The following is a 22,235-nucleotide window of genomic DNA, read 5'->3' as shown; positions in this document are numbered from 1 at the left end:
CTTATCAATATTGAAAACATGTATATTTTGTGGTGACATGAGGCAAATAAGCTTAATTACTGGCAACACTTCCACACACTGTTGTGGAATTGGTATCAAGTTGTTTCTGTGCTGTGTCACGAAGTACGGAATGAAGGATCAGACTCATGATTGAAAACCAGGGTTTATAGTAGCAATGGTCTCATGAATGGGAACAACTTAACAAACACCACTTAAATGCATTGCAGGGATCCTATCGGTCACAATGGCAAGGTTTCTTTTTTGTTGTTGTTTCATATCTCTTTATTGAATTGCATCATGAGAACAAAGCACTGTCAGCAATCCACCTGTTAGCCAGGGTTCCATGTGTTAATATGCCGGCAGAAATATCGTCATACAAAGATATTGCAGTATTTCTGCGGCGATATTCAACCATGGTACCTGCTTGGTGTGATGCTGGAAATGCATCGGAGGGACAGTGCCTCCGTATCCTTGTCCTTTACTGCTTTCTATCGTGTGTTCTGTCGTGTTTTCCATGCAGGAGATCATGTGGGACTCCTGGCGGTGCAGCTCTCTTTTGGTGTGGTGAACAGACCCATGGGATACCCTTATGGCACCCATGGGTGGGGGTACAACCCTGTACCCCTAGTGTATGTTTTTGGGCACCTGTGTGATGCCCACAGAGCAGGCTACGGGCTGGTGGCAGCTCCGTGCTGAAATGACTGGTGCCCTGAGCGTCCTCCATTTTGGGATGCCCAGGCCCTGTCATTGCAATCGGTAGATTCCTGATGGAGACAAAATGGCCCCTGTGGCCTCTTGCCTTCCATCGCCTGTTACCTTGATCTTCCCGAAGTCCCGGGAAGCCCTGACACTGTCCCTTCCCCCTGACTGGCTGTTGGGTGGAAGTTCCATATATGGTAGAGTGGGAAAGTGCTGACCAGACTGGCTGGAGCCTTCTCAACGACGTATGTTGTGGGTACACCTGTGGGTGGGACCTGGGTGAATGGAGTGTGTGATAAATACACATTCTATGTTGTGGGTGTCTAGTATCTGGTGTTTGACACAATGACTGAGACAACCCTGCCCGAAACCGGTATGAATGCAGTGTGGAGTGTTGAATGGCTGGGTACTTGTCCCAATACACATAACTTGTTGCGAGTGTCTGGAGAGGAGTGAATGGCCTGAATGCACTATGCACCTAATTGGATGCCTGCCTGCATGAATGCCCTTCTGACCGATTGGTTGCCTGAGTGTGACCCAGCAGAATGAATGGGAGATCAACTAGTATATCTGGGGGCCTCTCACTGCTAGAATTAGTGTTCAGAAGCTGAAGTCCACTACGAAGAGTAACTGGAGTAACTGAAGCTTAACCTTGAAGCCCTGCTGGACGAGAAGAATTGCTGTTGCTCTCCTTCACAATCTGAAAGCTGCTGTGTCTCCAAGGACTGACCCAGAGAGGACCTGTTAAGGCGCCCTCTTCCCGAGCTACGAGGGACCATCGTGCACCAGCTGATCTTTTCCAAAGCTCCCTGGTAGACAAACCTACGACAGGCTGCCGACCGGAGACGGGGACTGCTGCAGAATCCCAAAGAGAAGCGCCCGGACTGTTGTCCGCCACTGTCGACGACCGCCGTCGCCGACTGGAGCCGCCGTGCTCCCGTTTGCCTAAGAACTTAATTTGATCCACAGACGCTCTTGTCTGCATCACTGCACGCTTTATGCCGCTGGAGAAGGCCTGACCGTCGATGCGCCAAGGAGCATCCGCCGGTGGGTTTCCCGCCACCTAAAGACCACAGAGATGCCGACGACTCGACACCCTTGCTGGGCCACAGTTCTTCACCATCTCTTTGCGGTCCAGAACTATCGTCACCGAGGTGCCCCGCATACCTCTTCCTTGCAGGACTACAACGCTCCGTTGTCGATGAGCACCGCTAGGAAAGAAGCTGCCACTTCACTGCCGTAGTTCACCCTGTTCTCCGTCGGACGTTCGACGATTTCCAGTCGACGAACACTACAATTCCAGGTACATTGGGGCTGTAGAACTATTGTAGAGGGAAATAAGACTCATAGAACAATATATGGACTGGGCTTGTGATACATCTTTGCTTTACAGGTTGCCCAGGTGGGGGGGATCTCCACACAGAATTGTATCTAGGTATCGGGGCCAGTATTCTGCCAATTGTTCCAACCAACTGCTTTCCTCCTATTTTCTATTGTTGGTTTCCTTATTAATTTGATCTGTGTGACATTTACCTGAGTACAGTTGATGCACTTTAATGAGATCTGCTAATCATTGTGGTACCACTTGGAACTGTATATGTTTACCATTGTTGATTTTCTGAGCACAAAGTGAGTTATTGTGATAGTGTACATAACTTTGAATATTAATTATATAAAGACTGTGTCGTAACCAATACAGTGTGTGGACATTCCTTTGTGAGGGCTTGGGGACTACACTGTACTTAAGAACCAGCCCGCATCACCTCCTGGGAAGCTAGGCCTTGATTGCTCGACCATAGCTACCGAATAGAGAATCTTGGCTGGGGTCCTCTGTGCCTCTCCTCTACCATATAGAGAGCAGAAGTACAGACACCCCCCTCCAGTCTTTACACGGGGGACACCCCCTCATCCCGCATCATTTTTGGAGTGGGTGACACGCCCGCAACCAATAATCCCTTAAATTATCTCCACTAATAATATCGCCTATGGCCTTACCTCACGACCATATATATATGGCGATATTATTGGTGGGGATAATATTACCTGATACTGTTAGCCAGGCAGACACCCGCAAAGCAACAAGGACAGATTAAAAACCGAACCAATATCAATTATAAACCCAACCAGCACCTGTGTTCCCTCTCACCTCAGTCATCCGGCCCCAGCAACAGTCCTCCCACTGGGGGGCCCCCGTGTGGCATCTGTATGCCAAACAGTATCATGAACCACAGTGCACAGCACAGAATCTCCCCACCCAGTGCCCAGCAAGTAGTGCCATTATGTACCTTATAGTGGCATCGTGTCCGGTGAGTCCAACACAGCGTGTAGGTATTCATCCCACACAGAATATATACCCTCCTGCCCCATAAACTCTGTTTGCCCCTCTGATGCCCCTCTCCGCAGTAGCCCACTTAATCATGCCTCTAGCCCAACTCCTCAGTTATAATCCATCAGACGGTTTCCACTTCATCGCAATCTGCCTCTTAGCCAATATTATTCCTAACATAATAAACTTAACAGCAATTTACCCCAGTTTATACCCGGTACAATTCCCAGGAGGCATGTTTTATTTGTGACCGGCAACGCCCACCCTTTAAACCTGGACAGTACTTCCATTCCTCCTCGCCACAGAATCCCAACATGGGGAGACTCCCACCACATGTGAATAAAGGTGGCCCTCCTGTAGGAGCACTTGGAGCACTGAGTGCTCCCCTGCCCATACATCCTGTGTTGTCTAGTGGGTGCTACATACAATCGCTGCAGGCATTTGCAATGTATAAGCTTGAACCTCATACTGCGAGAGACCGTTTTAGTATTCCCACATGCCCTTAACCATTCTGCATCTTCCAGGGCCTGCCCTATTTCCTCCTCCCACTTCTCGCGCACCACTTGCACCGGCCTCCGAATGCACGTTCTGTACATTGTCATAATCCATCTGCCCCCCTCACACAGTGATATAATGGCTCGATTGACTCCATGTATGGGTGGAACTTTCGGGAATCCCGCCCACGCTGCCCTACTGCACGCCGCCAATTTGGCATAAACCAAAAAGCCAGCCCGCCTCATGTCAAACATGAGTCTGGCCCCGTTCATAGATCACACATCTATCCTCATAAAGCTGTCCCCACTGCTGAATGCCCGTGTATGCCCCTGCTTCAGCGCAGGACAGATCTCATTCCCTCAAACTTGTATCTGCGGACGGTATGTACATGTTCCTATCCCCGTCGATCATAGTGACTTTCTTCCATAGTTAATGTATTATTTGCACCTGCCAGAGCAGTGCCCTGACCTGCCCCCTATTCATCGCCAGTATATTGAGCAGCACTTGTGGCGCAATCATCAACATCATCTCTATCAACCGAGCAAGCAGCAACATCATTGAATCTCCAAACCCATGGGGGTACGAATTGGAACAGGAAGGCCGCATAGCACAGCCGCAAGTCTACCCCCCGCCCCGGCCCCCCTCATACGCTAACCTCAGCATCTGCAAGCCTTTCCGCGGGTTTCTATCCCCCCAATAAAGGCGCCCCATCATCTTATCCAGACTCCGGATGTCCCTTTCAAATATCAGCACAGGAATTCCTTGAAATATGTGCAGAAGCCGCGCAATGCTATCATTTTGGAATCGCCATCATGCCCAGCCGTGAGAGCAGGAACTTCTGCCAATATTCCACAGGTTTCTCCAGTCTATCCAGTGTTCGTGCCATGTTCGCCTCCTACACTTTATTTATTGTATTTATTTATTTAATTTATAAAGCACACAAGCAACATGAAGGCATCGAGGGGCTGTTCCGGATACCAGTTACAAGCAATGCGTAGACATAGATAGGTGCGCAACAGTACATTTACAAGACATGAGAACTGAGGACAATCAAAGACGAGACAAATAACTATCTTTTCAGGGATTTCCTTAAGACCCAGGGCCTCAGCGCCTGGTCACGGGTTTGGCGGAACTGTAAGTCCCCATTGGGCCCATTCGGGAATTTCCCATTCCCCAAATGTTCAGCGCTATTACCGCTGGCGCTATTACCGCCGGCGGTAATAGCGCAAACATCAGCAAAATCGCAGCTCTCAGCTGGGGGCAAATCTGCTGCGATTTTGCCGATGGGGGCAAATCCACCAAGCCCGCAATATTAGCGCCAGATCACAGGTTTGGCAGAACTGTAAGTCCCCATTCCCCATTGGGCCCCTTCGGGAATTTCCCATGTTCGGTGAATAGCGTCGAAAATCGGCAAAATCGTGGCAGATTTGCTCATTGCTGGGGGTAAATCCGCCTTAAATGACCCTTAAATGCAGCAGTAATAGCATTATCGCCGCATTTAAGGGTTACCGCCAAACCCGTGATGAGTCCCCCAGTATGAGGATTCTGCTCTCAATGTGGGTGGCAGGGAATTCCACTGCTTAGTAGCAATGTAAGGGAAGCCAGCGCCTCCTGCTTTGGATCGTCTGACTTTGGGTACGGTGAGTAGGAGGACCAGTTTGGTCTGGTCGACTGTGCTCTCGAGATTCTCTGGGAGAGGTACGGGGGGCTGTGTTGGAGAGGCATTTGTGGGTGATAGACATTGTTTTGAATATTGTTGCGTTCACAGATTGGAAGCCAGTGTCCTGCTTTCCTGGCTGCTGAGATATGTTCTTTGTTTGGGATATCCAGGGCTGCTCGGAGTGCAATATTTTGAATGACTTGCATCTTTTTATTTTTTCTTTTTCTTTTTATTTATCCATTTTCAATAAACAACAAAAGCAAAACGCTTCAACCTCCCCCCACCCAATTCCCGCCGGAGGTTCTCCTCGGAGTCATTTTAACATCTCATGCCTTAAAACGGTCCAACATTCTTATATTGTGCGGGCACCACTGTAGCATATAGTCCGACTGGAGGTATTCCAGCACCACGCCCCAGTCTTTTTCAAAACCATTCCCCCCCCCCTCAGGGTGTATGAGAGCTTTTCCATCGTAATCAGCGACCAGACCCTTCGTAGCCAACTAGATAACAGAGGGGGGTCTGGGCTTTTCCAACACTGAGCTATTGTCAACCAGGCTGCCACTAACAGGCCCATAAAGCATCTCCAGTCTGCCTTAGTAAGCGCCTTGGCTGTTGCGGCTTTGAGTTCACACATCCACACACTATTCCCCATAGACACTGCATTTGGAAATATCCTCCGAAATTGCGCCCGTACCTCCCCCCAGAAGCCTTGCAGCCTATTGCAGTCCCACCAAATGTGTCGCCACGTTCCCGCCTTCCCACAAGCCCTCAAGCATTGATTGGACACCCGAGGGAACATTACATGTAGTTTTTCTGGAGTCAGGTGCCACTGCATCATCACTTTAACCCACATTTCCCTCAGTTGCACTGAGCGGGACAGCCTCGGAATATCACTCAATAGGGCTTCCCACTGATCTCTGCCAATGGGCTCCCCTAGGGTTTGTTCCCATTTCCTCATATATGACCAGCTGACCCTTTCCTCGTGCCCCATTATCAACTTGTAGAGGGATGACACCAGCTTTGTTGTGCTGGAATTGGTTATTACATAGGTCTCAAAATGTGAGAGGTCTCGGGTGGCCGCACATTATATCGGGGGTGAGGTCAGCCAGTGTTTCAGTTGCTCATATCTGAGCCTATCTGCCTTATTTACCCTCAGTACCTCCATACACCTCGCGAAGGGGAGGACTCCGGAGCCCTCCATCATTTCCCCTATTTTCGTGCACCCTGCTGCTTCCCAATCCCTATAAGCACCCCTCTCCATCCCTGGGGGGAAGTCTGGGTTCCCAAACATAGGGGTAAATGGCCCCGGCACCGTTGTCAAAAAAACACATTTCACCAAGTCGTCCCACACTCGAAGGGGGGCTCCCATCACCACGCTCAAACCCAGGTTAACGTGCCTGTGCCGTTTATCCGTCCACAGGAGGTCCCGCAGGGGTGTTCTAGCTACCGCCCTATCCTGCATGGCCCAAATCTTCCGCTGCGTCTCCCAAATCCACTCCTTGAGTACCCACAACTGTGCCACCTGGTAGTACTTGTAAAAGTGCGGCAGGCCCATCCCTCCTCTATCTAATGCGGCTGTTAACACCGCCCTCGAGATCCTAGGGGTTTTCTTCCTCCAAATGAACGAGGTGACAACTCTGGTTAAAGCTTTGAAAAAGGACCTGGGGATTTTTATAGGGCAGGCCTGGAAGTAGTACAGAAGCCTCTGCAATATGGACATTTTGATCGCCGCCACTCGTCCCAACCACGAGATCACCAATGGTCCCCACCGCTCGAGGTCCCTCTTAATCTCCCCCAGGAGGTCTGGGAAATTCACCCCATACATGCCATCCACCCCTTTCGTTATGCGGATGCCAAGGTATTTTATGTCTTTGTCCGCCCAGCTCAGCCCCAGCGTCTCCACTACTCCCTTTACTCCCCCCGGGTCTCCGATCACCTGTAGAGCCACTGATTTACTCCTATTTATTTTTAGACCCGCTATCGCCCCAAATTCATCTAATACCTTAATAACCTCCGGGAGAGTGCGGGCTGGGTCCCCCATAGTCAGTACGAGATCGTCCGCATAAGCGGCCACTTTGTGCTGCCTCCCAGCCATCTCTACCCCCTTTATTGCACTCGATTCCCGCATCTTTATTAATAGAGGCTCTAGGGAGATAGCAAACAACAGCGGCGATAGAGGGCATCCCTGTTTCGTGCCCCGGGAAGGTTCTATCTTGTCTGTGAGTTCCTCATTGACCTTTATTCTAACCGAGGGGGTATTGTAACACGCTCTAATCCGCTTGAGAAAGTTGACTCCAAACCCCATACGACCCATAGTTTTGAATAGCATTGACCATTCTACTCGGTCAAATGCCTTTTAAGGATCGACCGCCAAAAGAGTCATCGGAATGTCATGTATACCCACCTTCTCTACCAGGTGGGCCATGCGTCTCAAGTTACCGTGAGTCTGCCTGCCAGGGATGAACCCCGACTTATCTTCATGGATCAAATCAGGAAGCAGTGGAGCTAGCCTCAGGGCAAGGATTTTAGTGTATATCTTAGCATCTTGGTTAATCAGGGCTATTGGACGATACAATCCCTGCTGGGTAGGGTCCTTCCCAGCTTTATGAAAGACCACAACCTACGCCTCATTCATGGTCGAGGAGAGATTACCCTCCTCTCCAAAGGAGTTGTCCAGTTTGGTAAGGAAGGGAATCAGATCCTCCGCAAATGTCTTATAGAAAGACGCAGTGAAACCATCTGGTCCCGGAGCCTTGCCGGTCTGGAGGCACTTGATTGCTCGGCTCACCTCCTCTTCCTTTATGTCCCCCTCTAACAGGGCCCTATCACTTTCAGACAGCCGGGGAAGCGGGAGGGAGTCCGGGTATCCATCCTGAGCCTTCCCATTCGGTCTGTCCGAGGAGTAAAGATCCTCGTAGAAGGACCTGAACTCCTCCCCCATTTCAGAAGTGGAAAAGAGCCGCTCCCCTCGCTTGTTAGTTAATGTCTTAATCAGCCCCTTCCTTTGCAGTGCCCGTATTTGTCTCGTGAGCAGTTTATCCGCCTTACTAGCTTTAGTATAATACCAGTGTCTGAGGCAGAGAAGACTCATTTCTGCCTTTTTTGTGCGGAGAACGTCTATCTGGCCCTGCACATGTCTCATAGCCCTCCTCAGTTGGAGTGTCGGTGTTTTCACACAATTCTTCTGAATATCCGCCAGTTTCGCCTCCAGCTACCTTTCCCAGGCCTGCCTCTGCTTGTTTCTCGCTGCCTTCTTTGCAATAAATTGCCCCCTTAAGACGGCCTTCAGGGAGTCCCACACAACTCCCATTTTTACCTCACCTGTATCGTTAATGGCCAGAAATTCCTTAATTTCCCCCCTGATTTCTTCTCCCAGCACCGGGTCCTGCATAATCTCATGGGGGAGCCTCCATTTCCAAAGACCCGATCTCCTGAGCGACCAGTTCACCTCCAGCGTCAAGGGGGCATGATCAGAGATCGATATCGGCCCAATTTCTATATTTGAGACACTCCCCAGGAGGCCTGACGTTACCCAGAAATAGTCTATCCGTGCCATCGAGTTATAGACGTGTGAGTAGTGGGTGAAGCCATTCTGTTGAGGCATACGCTCCCTCCACACGTCTAGCAGCGACAGGTGACTCATCAGCTGTCTGAGAAGCTTCAAGGGTGCCGCCTGTCCCCACCCAGCTCCCGAACTCCTGTCGAAGGGCGGGTGCCGCGCCAGGTTTAGATCGCCCCCCAGGATGATTTCCCCCTCCGCAAACCCTTCCAGTCTCCCAATCACCTCCCACAGAAATCCGTCTTGCCCCGTATTTGGGACATATATATTTGCCAGCGTGCAGGGAGTCTCGTTTATCTTGACCTTCACAAACAGATACCTCCCCTCCTTATCTATTAGTGACCCAAGAAGAGGGATGTTCAGGCCTTTATGTGCCGCTATAAGGACTCCTGCTCGCTTGTCCAGTGCATTGGACTGCCCCAACAGATCAAATCCTTTTAAGCTCAGCTTGTTCTTGTCCCCCCGTTTAATGTGGGTCTCTTGCAGCATGATAATGTCTCCCCCCTCTCTTTTCAGAAGGCCCTCTACCTTTTTCCGCTTAACCGGGTGGTTGAGCCCGCTCACATTGAATGTAATCACTCGCAGGGGACCCATGAGCCCGAAATATTGGGAAGGGTCAGGTGCCCGTACCTGACCAGCTCAGAGAAACCCTCCAGCTATCCCCTCTCCCTTCCCTTTCGCTCCTCGCCCATAAACCTCCCCCAACAAGAATAAACATTAACCCCCCTACCTCCCCCCCTCCCAACTTCCCCCCAACAATCATAACTTTCCCAAGGAGAGACCAGGTTTCTAACTTAGCTCGGGCGTGTCGCCCCTCGCCCCCATCCCTCTGCATACTTGGGAATAACCTAGCAGGGGCTCCTAAACCCTGCATGTACCACTCTTTCCGTATACCAGCTCGACTGCTCTCCCCTGCCGAACCCCTGTTTTGTGTTCTACAGCAGCCAGCACCTACTCCGGCGTTCCAGCGGGCTTCTACCCCTCAACAGCCGAGGCCGTCCAACTCCTCAGGAGGTGATTTCTGGCCCTGTCTTCCGACCTCCCTTTTTGCGTGATGCGTTCCTGCTTTGTACTGAGTGCCATCCGGATCTGTCCCTCCGCTCGGTCTCACCTCCCCCCCCCCGCTGAGGTTCCTCCACATCGCCTGTCTCCTGCAGTCCCATAAGCTGCAGACCTTCCTCGCATGTTTGCACTCTCCTTTGCTTGCCATTCCACGCAAAGAGGAGGCCGAACGGGAATGTCCACCTGTATCTGACACCCCAGGCGAGTAGCTCCTTGATCACTGGAGCCATCCTTCTTCTTTTTTGAAGCGTGACCGAGGCCAGGTCCTGGAACAATTGAATGTCCACACCATTCATCCGGATATGTTCAATATCCCGCGCCTTCCGCAGAATCTGTTCCTTTTGCTGATAGGAGGTGAGGGTGACCAAAACATCTCTGGGGCGCTCCCCGGGCTCACCTGTGTTTTTCGGGCCCACCCTGTGGACTCTATCAATTCCCACCTCGTCTCCTCCGTCCGCCCCTAGGATGTCCCGGAAGACCGACTGGACCGCAGATCTGCGGTCCTTATCCTGAACTGAGATCGCTACATTTTTAATTCTAATGTTCGATCTCCGGGATCTGTTCTCTAGGTCCTCACATTGCAACTCCAAATTGTGTGTGAGGGTCGCCAGGTGGTCTAGCACATGCCCGCTCTGTAGAGAATCCTCCTCCATGCTTTGTATCGACCTCTCCAGTGCATCCGTCCGCTCTTCCAGTTTGGAGACGTCCGCTCTAATCTCCTGTAGCGCCTGCTTCATGTCTTCTCGTAGGGAGCTAAACTGCTCCTGCACAGTGGACATGAATGTCTCTTGTAGTTCCTAAAAGCAGGTGTGAAGTTCGTCCTTCGAGGTAGTGGCATATGGAGGTCCCGGATCCCCTGCCATAAGGCCCTCTGCTCTGGCTCTTTTCAGGTGCACCGCTGCATCCGAGGACCACAACTGGACCAGGCTCCTATCCTGTTTCGCAGTGGCGGATTGTCCCGCTGGAGGCCCGCTCTTCCCCTTTGATCTTGACATGCTGTACAGGGGGGGGGGGGCAGAGGGAATCCAGTCTCCAAGGTTCCCGGTGTAGTGATCCTTCTTTCTCTTCCGCCCCCACCAACCTCAATCCCCCCGTGGCTCCAGTTTCAATTCTCCGGGGCCCAGCGCAAAGCTAGCTCCCCCAAAGGGCCGCCACCAGGTTGGGCTTTGCTTACTCCAGTCACAATGAGGGAGTTCTCCGATCCCCTCCGCAGGCACTCAGGGCAGGAACGCAGTCGGGAGAGATCTCAATCCTATGGGGGGGGCAGGCTCCATCCACTCTGCACCGGCTCCTTGTGTACGATCCAGGGAGCCTCTGCCACTCACACCTCACCCCCTGATCACTAACGTGTGCGGGAGGACGCTGTCACCCACGTCCAGTCTAGGCCCAGGAAAGCATCGGGGGCCCCACCTCCGTGTCCACGCTCACCTTTCAGATCCCGGCGAGCGTCGGGCCCTTCCTGGGGCTCACAGCGGGGAGCTCACTCCAGCCCTCTCCAAGCGCTTCTCACGCTGGATCCCCGCCGCCGCTCTGCCGTAAGTCAATGGGCGGGAGGGACTCTCCCAGCCTACCCGCTGGTCGGGAGGCAGCCCCCGTTTCTCTCCCTGGGGTTTGTTCCGGCCTGAACCGGCCTCGTCCGCGGGCGATCCCGCTCCTGGTGTTTCCCCCTTCCGCACCAGGAGGAGTTCCTGTAGTGGTCCGGGCCGCGGCGCTGGGTTACCTCCACCGCGCCGGAGAGTGGGGGGGATGGGAAGCACGTGTCCTCGTCCTGCTCTCCCTGTGGGCTCCGCCCGGGTCTGGAGGGCCACACACCTCAACTCCCCCGGCCGCCGAAGTGGGAGGAAAGCGATCGGCAGAATGGGCTGGCTGCCGGCTGTATTTTGCACCTTTAATGAGGCGGCCCGGCGGGATAGACAGCCGCGTACGTCTTTACGCTGCGGCTGCCATCTTGAGACCTGACTTGCATCTTTTGGATGTTTTTGGAAGAGGTGCCGGCGAAGAGGGTGTTACAATACTCCAGCCTGGCCCCTATGACTGCCCGTGCAATAGTTAGGCAATTTTCTGTAGATAAGAAGGCCCTAGAGGCATTCAACAGTTTGGTGGAGTAAGCAGCGGAGGAGGCACCACTCTTTAAAATATGCAAGGAACTGGCCAATCCTGCTGCAGTCTCTACCTTGCCTGTCCCCTCCCAGGCCTCCTGCACGGCTCTGGCTTCTCATTTCATCTCTACAACTCAGGACATCCTGTCCTCTCTCTCTTCCACTCCCCCTCCTCCCTGCTTTTACTCTGGCCTTCCTTGGACCACCTCTCCTCCACCTTTCTCTGCCTTTCCCCTGTTCTCCCCAGACAAGGTTTCTAGACAAGTCCGATCTATGAAAGTCTCATCAAAACTGGTACACCCCTGTTCCTCCAAAACCATCAAGGACCACATTGACACCCTGGCTCCTGCTCTGGCTGACTTCTGCACCCACTCCTTTGCCCGGGGAGTCTCCCCGCCCCCACCCCCCCCTGAAGCACTCCCTTGTGCACCCTTTTCTTAAGAAACCCTCTGCCGACCCATCCTGCCCGGCTAACTATCACCCAATCTCCATCACTCCCTTCCTGGGAAAACTCCTCAAAAAGCTGGCCATCTCCCAGCTTAATCTTCACACTGAATCTGTTGGCTGTCTCCATGACCATCATCCAAAGCTGCCAGAAGTACGAAACTACTCTCCTGAACATCCTTGAAGAACTGCTCTCTAACCTTGATTCCAACACCCCCTGTGTCCTCATCTTACTTGATCTCTCTTCTGCCTTTGACACGGTCAACCATGCCATCCTGCTCAACCGTCTCCGTGATAACCTGGGTAAAACCGATCAGGCCCAGGCTTGGCTGACTTCTTTCCTCTCTGATCGGGTGCTGTGGTGATAGGCCTGTATCTAGTACAGTAGAGGAAGTACCCATGCTTCCTTGAGGCTGGAGGGGACAGTTCCGGTGGCGAAAGAGGCATTGATTAAAGAGGTGACCAATGGGGTGTGGACTTCAGTGCAGTCATTGATTAGAGAGGCAGGGGAAATGTCTCCTTTGCACCTGGAAGGTTTTAGGCTTTAAAGGATGGCTAGGTCTTGTGCTTCCTTGATCTCTTTAAAGCGAAACTGGGTGGAGGCCTTATTCAGGGGGGTCAGGGGCGAGGGTGAGTGCAATGGCTGGGACAATGGGAGTGGGAAACTGGCTAGCTTGAAGGCTGGTGATTTTTTTTATTTGAACTTTTGATTTTGAGGACTATGGCATTTTGGATATTTGTGCGCCAGGCTTCGTCCTTGGTCAGTGATGGAGGAGGGGAGGCAGGGGTTTCAAGTTCCCTAAGGATGGAGACGATCTCCCTGGTGTCTGATTTGGCATTGGCAATTCTCACTTTGAAGGAGGTCGATTTTGCTGTGATAATAGCTAACTTATAGGTATTAGGTCAATAGACCTTTTAAAAAAAAGATTTAGAAAGAAAAAACTCTGTGACTGTACAGAGCAGTCTTTCTAAATTCGAACTGTCAGCCCCTGCGATGCAGGCGAGTGCATGCAGGGGCTGACAGGCACGCCAGGACCCGGAAGCAGCCATGAGGGAGGTCGGGTAAGTGTGTGTGTGTTTGTGTATATGTTTGTGTGCGTTTTGGGGCGTTTTGGGATGTACATGCTAGCCAGGCTTCCACCATCCCATGCTCCATGACAGTATTTACCAGAGCCATAGAGGCTGTCCACAATGGCCCGACCCCTCGCTCTGCATGTATCTAGATACAATTACAGTAAAGTCTGAGTCAAAGAGTTCAACTGAATAATCTCTCTGTGACCAAAACCTATACTTGCCCTCACAACTAACCTATACAATGTGTAGGGATGTCAGCAACCAAAAGAAAGTGTCCAAAATAAAGTTCTGAGCCTCTTCCTGCTTTCAGCTTCCTTCCCCAAATATAAAACATTTCCAGCAAAAAGTCTCAATTACCTCTCTTAAATTCACAATGATACAGTTTTAACCAGTACTCAGGGTTCCCTTCCCCAAGTTTCAAGTACAAAAATATTCCCCAAGACTTCATTTCAACAGTACAAAAATATCCTTTGTCTTTTTAAAGTTCTTTGTTACTCTTCTTTTTATGGTTAGTTTTTCATACATCAATTGTAGATGTGTTGGAAATAAACATCAAAGTTTTCTTACATTCTGCTTTCAATGTAATTTTCTGTTATATGCAGTGTTCACATGATTCATGTTACAATACAGCATACACTGGTTTCACTTGGATTTATAGTTTCATTTAGAATTCAGCATCTAATGTTTTTACTTGAATGTAAAGTTCCATTTTACTTCTGAACATAATATGTAACAGTTATGCTCTTTTGTAAAGTTTTCACTGAATTCGGCATTCAATAGGCATTAGTTGTACTTGTTAAGGTTTTCATTCAGTTTGTTATTCAATAGGTACAGGTTACTCTCTGAACACGCTTTCCATTCCACCCGCTTTGTAATATTTCTTTAATTCACTTCAAATGAAATGCCTAGCATTCAGAGACTTTCGAGAACGTGTTTCCTCCAACACGCGACCATTCCGATACAAAGTATTCCTATTATTTAAATATTTGACAGTGGATTGAATCGGAGACCTACGAAAACCTGTTTCCTCCAACACGCGACCACTCTCATACAAAGTATTCCTCAAACAGAAAAGTTCAAACACTTGCGCACAGCGTTTCTCAATTGCAAGAAACTCAGTGGTTGCATTCACAGGCTTCCCAGCAGCGTGGATCATACAGCCTTCTGCTCTTCATGTAAGAGGTCCAACTCCTGCTCCTCAGGCACTCCTGTGGTGACCTCCTTACACAGGGGAATAAGCATCTTGACCACAAGGAAAAGGGACAGCCTCTCCACTCGACTCACTTCACAATGTTCGGTCTGTTCCATGGAACCCCAGCTCCTATGCCACACTTCCATAGACTGCCTCTCTCTGCAGACCTCAGCGTTTCGGCGTGGTTTCCAAGTAAAGTTCCCTGCTGTTTACACTGGCCTTCCTGCTGCGTCTCCTGTCACTCTCTTTGCTGGTGGGCTGGTCCCCTTTTATACACCTTCAGCCTCTTGACGGGCTGCAGGTGTGGATGTCCAATCAGCCCTGCCTGACCACAATTAAAGGGACATGCCTGACCTTCACTGCTCTTAACAAGCCTCTTCCTCATGCCAGTTCCAGAGTGGTAAAAGAGTGTAGTCTTCATTGCTCTTAGTTGCCTCTTCTTCTTCTCAATACTGTCAGGGTTTACATGTGGGGAAACAAGTGGAGATGACTTACAATAACCTATAAAGGTTGGGGAAGGGTTGGGAGGGTCGTCAGTAGGGAAAGGGTGATACCATGTCTTGCCCAAGGGCTCCTCACTCCCAGTCCCCTCCATCCAGGTGATCCTCGCTCGCTTCTCCTCCCCCAGAGTCGGGATTCAAGAGTGTTGTCCTTTCCATGGCCACCTGCGCAGAAGATCCAAGGTGTTTAGGAGTGAGAAAGCCCTCAGGCTTCTCACACTACCCATACATTTTGGTCCCAATATATCGCCCAGCCTATCTATCTGTAGTCCAGACCCCTGCCAGGCCACCTTACTGCCATCCACCCGGACTGCTCTAGAGTGAGGCCAACACTGGTGCATCCAAACATCCCCAAACCCAAGACCCCCTCACACATCCATCCATTCCCCCAACTTCAGATTCCATATAACATGCACAAGCAGCACCCTGCGCATTGACCCCCCACTCATCCCCAAAAAAACAATTCCAGCCCGCCTCCCCTCCAATAAATCACAGAGACATGGCACTCCAGCTGCTCCTCAACTGCTGCGCACAGTGGGAGGTACCACACTGTGTACATACCTCTTAGGATGATAAACTGTGCCTTGTCCAGCCATCACTCCTTACCCACCAGGCTGCCTGTGAGTAACATTTGTATAACTATTGGCCGCCACGCCTATGACATATAATGGGCCTCATTACAGGCCGGGCAGTCCGAAAATAACAGTGGCGGTAAACCCGCCGCCACTGTTAATTCCGGACTGCCCGATCTCGATTCCTGCAGGCGGGAGGTGGCGTTCCCGCCAGGTCTGACCTGGCGGGTTTACCACCGCCCGCCTGCAGGCAGACATGGAAACACCGGCACTATCACGAAATGGTGCCAGTATTTCCATGGTCCCCATTCCCATTGAGTCCTATGGGACTCAATGGGGATTTACACCATTCCGCCTCCGGAATTCCCGGGTCACCGGGGTTGTAATGCCCCGGTAATTCAGGGAATCACGGAGGCGAAATGGTAATACGAGTCCAGCGGTAACTAGGCGGTTTTACCGCCTCGATTACTGCCGGACTCGTAATGAGGCCCAATGTCTAATGCATATCTTCCCATTCCTGCCTCTATCATTTAACCCACCTTTGTATTAATATAATGTACTGCCGATTTGCAATCCTCTAAAAACTGCTGCTTTGCATTGACATCTATACAAAGTTTTGCTGGCGGTAGAAGGGCATGCTGTATCTTCTAAGCCGTCAGTAGCTTTTTGACCTCAAATGTTTTGTCGTTGAAAACCACTTCTCCTTGTGCCCTTGTCAACAACAACATTTTGACTTTGTCCCGGTACAACAACAACCGCATCATAATCGTGCGCGTATACGCCCCTGGTGGCTGTCTCTCTTTTGGGATGCGATGAGCACGGTCCACGTGTATTCCCTATAGGGCAGTTCCATCTCCAAACAAGGTGGGAAGAAGCGCCTCTAAGTATACCGCCATACTGCCTTTCTCAAAAACCCAATATTCAGACATTGTTCCACTGCAACCTCTCTTCCAAGTCATTTAACTTAGCCGCCTGCATCTGACTGATCTCACACAGGTGTCAGCTTCTTCACGTATACATGCCTGTTGTCGTCCAGGTCTGATGCCCTCTTTTCCACCTCAGTCATCCCCTCAGCATTGGAAGTTTTCCCAAAGGTACACTCTCCACCACTGCTACCTCCACCTGTGGTGGCCCATCCTCGGCCATCTGCCCCTGTTTATGCACAGCCCTGTGAAAGCTTATTTCAAGCGTGCCTTAGGTGGATGATCAAGCCTTTCTAGCACCTTTTCCATCTCTCTTAGGCCATTGACCCATGCTGCCAAATGCCTCAGCACAATCTGGGGCCTGACACTCCACCAATTGCCACTTTCACTCCAACAAACCTGGCCGAAGGTACAACCGTCCAGTACAGGTAAACCCCCCAAAACCCAGGGTGCTCACATGGGGGTGTATGACCACATTTTAGCTCAGGCTGTGGCTTCCACGCAGCTGCTCACTGCTGAGGGCCCACTCCTCTTCCTCCATCTTTCAGCCCATCCCCTGGCTTTGCAGCAGTGCCAGGCCCACCCTCAGACAGCTCTCAAAGTTCCCTTCCCTTCAGTTCTAAGGCAAACAGTTTTTGGGTTCCTTGGGTGTCACTGAGGTTTTGTAGTAATGCTGATTGTTCAGGTCCTGAGGAAATGGGGAAATGCTACAGTTTGTCCACAAGTGTCTCTTGGACAGCTTTCTTCTTTAAACAAACTCAATGATGTAATGCAAAACAAATCTCTCAAAGAGAAAAAAAGGGGGAAATGTCTCCCTCTCCAATCAACAAAATGTCTTCAAATCTTTTGGTGTCTGTCTCCAGCCTCTCTCTCACCCTCTGGGTGCCTTAGTTCTTATGATGATCAGGAGATTTATTGCTCTCTGGAGTTTTTATGGCTCTCCTGTCAGCAGTTTTTCAAGTACCTCTTAGTGCATCAACAATGGGTTGTGGGCCTAAGGTATTTTGGAGTATAAAACCATGGTGGACAGTGAGTCATTAATATCTCCAGGCCTTGGACTTCTACTGCTGGGAAGGTGTTTGTACGGGTGGCCTATGCTAGGAGGTATCTTGGGTTGGAGTTATCAGGACCTAAGCCTAATCCCAGGCATACTTCCTTTTCAAAGGGTCTTGTAATGACTGCCTGTCTGAATTGTCTCATCATCAATATAAGCTTGTGCCTATGAGGTCTTCCCCTACCTTTACTTGTGGGACCTTGTTCACTCCTGGCTCCTCAAATACTTCCTTGACGCATCGCCACATACTCGTACCTCCTGCTACCACTCACACCCCTAGTAAGCGTGTTTGGAAAGTTTCTCCCTGTTCCTCCAGCTAGAGACCCCACACGTAAGGCAATGTCGATCTGTCAGTTGTCTGGAGGGACTGGGAGGAGGAACAATCATGTGGTGGAATGTCAGGGAGTCTAGTCGACAGCAGGCACAGGTGTAAAGGCTTGGTCCAGCAGCAGGCCCCAAGGCATGAGTGTGCAGTGAATTGTCTGGAGGAACTGGGAGGAGGAATTAGCATGTGGTGGAATGTCAAGGAGGCTAGTCACCAGCAGGCACAGGGGACAAAGGCGTGGTATAGCGTCAGGCCCCGAGACATGAGTGTGCAGTGAATCATTGTCTGGAGGGACTGGGAAGAGGAACAAGCATGTGGTGGAACGTCAAGGTGGCTAGTTGACAGCAAGCACAAGGGACAAAGGCTTGGTCCAGCGGCAGGCCCCATGGCAAGATTGTTCAGTGAATCAGCTAGAAGGCAAGTTGTACAGGTTTGGGTGACAGCAAGATCAGGATCCTGAGACAGGGAGGGAGGTGAACTCAATCCCAGTCAGGCACTGAAAGACCCTCCTAGCCCACTACTCATATGGGACAAGTTAAAGGTCTTGCTGCAACAGACCAAGGAACTTCAAGAAAGTTTTCTTCAAATCTGTGGTGTAGCTGCCTTGCCAAGGGCCTCCCTAGGGAAGGACCACCAACAATCAAGATGCCGTCAGGTGGAGCAACTTCATGGCCAAAGAGTGTGAGTTACATTGGGGAGAGTCTCCGAAAGACTTTTGAGGAATGTCTTAAAGCTAGAAGTCTTTTCTTTTGTTTGCCAATCTAACCAACATTGAGTTGGCGACTGGTGAATAAAAACCTAAATAAACTCGTTCAAATTTAACCTACATATTGCATCCTCCGTAGAGTCCACTTGGCTTCTTGACGCACATGCTTTTCATTATACTAACTTGAAGTTCTTTAGGCTACACCTATCAGTGTTTTTTTAAAGGCTTCCATGTTACAAAAGCCTCAAGGTTTAGTCAAATACAACATATTGCACCCTTTGGAAAAGTGATAATTTCCTGTAAGCAAGCATTATCAGCACATTTCAACCCCATTCTGGAATGAATTTGCAAGGTGCACATTTATAACTGTATAAACTGTAATATTATCTTTTTGTTTAGTTTTAACCAAGTATTGACACCATTCATCAAGGCTAAGATTTGGAAAATAATGAATAGATGATACTCTATCAGCTCTTTTCTGGAGTATAATTCCTACCAGAAATGACCTTAAAATGATTTCAGCTATTAATTCAGGTATACGGACAATGTACTGAAAGATAACTGAAGCTGTTTCCTTTGGTGTGGTTAATTCCTTGAACATTCTCAAAAGGCTTATGTTTGTAAATGTACCCATTATCTATAATGCATCACCCACAACAGAGAGAGACAGTCGTAACACAAGTTCCATGCTAGATGGATCCTAAAGTCCCTGAGGAATGTATATGTGTTGCAACTGATGCAGAGGATTTCCAGCACCATTTGTGTACATGACATAGACTTCTGAGGGAGGTGTAAAAGCTTTTTTAAAAATAAGTTCTTGCACAGTTTTAGAGTTCTGATTGTGGCCCACCCCATAATTCTGTTGTATACAATACCATAGAACGCACCTCTGGTTTACCTGACTCTGCGGCCGGTAGAATCCCCCCTCTTTCACGCTTCAAGTTCAACCCACATTTTGCAATTTTCATCCCCACCAGCCTTTTATATGGAAACTGATACCCAAGTAATCCGCTTGCTGATCCAATTAATGCCATCCAATTAAGGCTTTATTTTCAGCGCTTCTGATGGGCAGCAAGGTATAACCACTGGTTTGAATGTGTTCATAACAAGCCCACAATTATTACAAAGAGTTTGTGGAATACTAACCTTTTTGCTTAGGCCAATAATAATAATTTGGTATTTATATAGCGCTACGAACCCTCAGGTATCTGAGCGCTGCTTATTACCCACGATGTGTGGTTATCGAGCTCGGAAGGATGAAAGGCTGAGTTTGGCACCGCCGGGATTCGAACCTGCGTTAGCAGGCTCTGCACGGATGTCAAAGCGAGCGCTCCAGTCGCTGTGCCACTTGACCGGCAATGGGCGATTTTGAATTAAGAGCAGTATTGTGCGCCTGGAGAAAGATACCTGTTATCTTACTGCCTATCGTTATGGTGTCTACTTCCTCATTTTTAATATTCATGGCTACTGCCTTCGTGCAAAGGAGGAAGATTAGGGGAGCTAATGCACATCCCTATCGAACACCTCTTTCAACGGGGGAGGGAGATTACATTTTCTTCTTCTGAGTTTCCTGTATCCCTGAGCACATATTGGGGTCATGGTTCTTTCAAATAATACAAAAGTTAATTGAGCTTATTGGTTGTCCGATTTGCCCTCCATGACCCAAGTTGTTGCCAAGTCAGATATTAAGTGCAAAGGGGTGGAGCAAGATGGCCGCATAGTCCTTGTGCTGCAGCGACCCAGTGCTAGCTTCAGCCGTTTCTGTACTCCTGGGTGGTGTTAGCGTAGCTCAGAGACTTGAGGTCCTCCGCTGGATTTTTTTCATACTGCAGCCTCTAAGCTTGACGCGCGACCCGCGTTGAACATCTGGTGCAGGGACGAGAAAATGCCGGACACAACGGCACCGTGCAGTGCGGTGGGCCCCCCCTGCCTGAGGAGACAGAGAGCGGCCTGCGACCTCGGTGGTGTCCTCCTGCCCTCTGCTTCAGAACATGGCGGGGTGAACTGCTGGAGACCCACTGCGCAGCTATACATACAACGCTTACAGGTGGATGCCCTGCCACATGATATGTGCTGGGGTTTGAGAGAGTGGAAAGTTGGAGAGTCAGCTAATCGAGACTCTGGCGGGCCGACATGCATTGAGAAGCCGCATGGATCTTCAGGGCTGACCTGCCTTCCACTATAAACGAAATTAAGCACCCATCTATTGCTCAACCTGTTACTGGTGTGCAAGGGTACCATAGATGACTGCTTCTCCCCTCTGCTAATAATAATAAGGCTGTCGCCTTCTGCCGTACTGGCTCCCTCGAGTGGACCCCACCATACTATGCCTTAAGGGCGCAACTGAATGAGTACACGGCATGCCCTCGCCCGCTCTTCCTGCATCACTACTGGCTGGTGTGTGTGCAGGGCTGTCCACTGTTGGGCATAGACTGTAGCGCCAAAGTGACTGTGGCCGCCCCCTGGTACACCTAGTGGTCTATGGCTGGTGCTTTTGTGGACAGTAAGGCAGCACCCATTTACTCTGCCATTGGAATCCTACCTTCCCCTGCTCTTTGTTGGAGATAGAGCTACCATCTTTTTTCCCTCTGGGTGCCCCCCCCCCCTCGTTGCCTCCCAGTCTGTGCCACTCCATTTTGGGGACCACCTGGAAGCATTGAAAGGGGCTGGAGGAAAACAAAGCTCCGTCAATATGTTTGCCAATGCTGCCTTTAAGCCGGCGCTCGCTTAGAGTGACAGCGTTCCCGTGAGTGACACCTCTGAATCGAATTAACCCACTGTACTGCAATGAATGATAACCTGTATGCAGGAGGGTTTCTCTGCTGTTCAGAGTAAACTGGATGATATTACGGCATGATTGGTTCCATCAAGACGAAACTGAAAAAAAAGACTTCCGGCTCACATGGACGGAGGGCAGAGTGGGAGTGGTGGAGGATGATGTTGCCCTGCTGAAGAAGGACGTGGCTACCCTCACTAAACAGGTCCAGGCTGTCACCAGGAAGAACAATGAAATGGAATCCAGGTCAAGTCGTAATAATATGCAGATTATAGGGGTCGATGAAAATAATCTTGAAGGCACCATGGAAGATTTTGTGGAGCATACACTACTTTCCCTTCTAGACAAACCTAAATTATTGCTGCAGTTTGCAATTGAACGTGCCCATCGGTCGCTGTCCCTGAAGCCCAAACTTGGAACCCCGCCTCTTCCGATTATCGGCCATCGGCCGCCTACTAAACTACTGAGACAGGGATGCGATTCTTTGATCCGCCGGTGAGAAGGCAGAGATATTCTTGGGCTCCAGTAGGTTACATACTATCCGGACTCCTCTGTTGCTGTACAGCAGGAGAGGAAAACCTTTGTTGTAGTGAAGAAAAGACTTGGAGATATAAACATGAAGTATGCGATGCTCTATCCTTCTAAGCTTTGTATAGAATACAATAACAACACATTCTTTTTAACGATCCCTGAGGAAGCAGTGAAGTTCCTTGATGGATGCTCAACTGCAATATGAAACTAGATCGACTTTTTCTCTTTTCCTGGTCTA

At 50.0% G+C, this 22,235-nt stretch overlaps 1 protein-coding gene across 3 annotated transcripts in view; it reads left to right on the top strand.

Moving 5' to 3' along the window:
* The window catches only part of PIGN (phosphatidylinositol glycan anchor biosynthesis class N), a 1,975,532-nt gene that overhangs the window by 1,841,087 nt on the left and 112,210 nt on the right, over positions 1-22,235 (top strand). The window lies entirely within an intron of this gene.

Source organism: Ambystoma mexicanum, chromosome 5p, assembly GCF_040938575.1.
Source record: "Ambystoma mexicanum isolate Mex_15411 chromosome 5p, UKY_AmexF1_1, whole genome shotgun sequence".
NCBI classification, from domain to species: domain Eukaryota; kingdom Metazoa; phylum Chordata; class Amphibia; order Caudata; family Ambystomatidae; genus Ambystoma; species Ambystoma mexicanum.
Note: the sequence above shows the minus strand (reverse complement) of the source record. Positions and strands in the feature narration are given on the sequence as shown.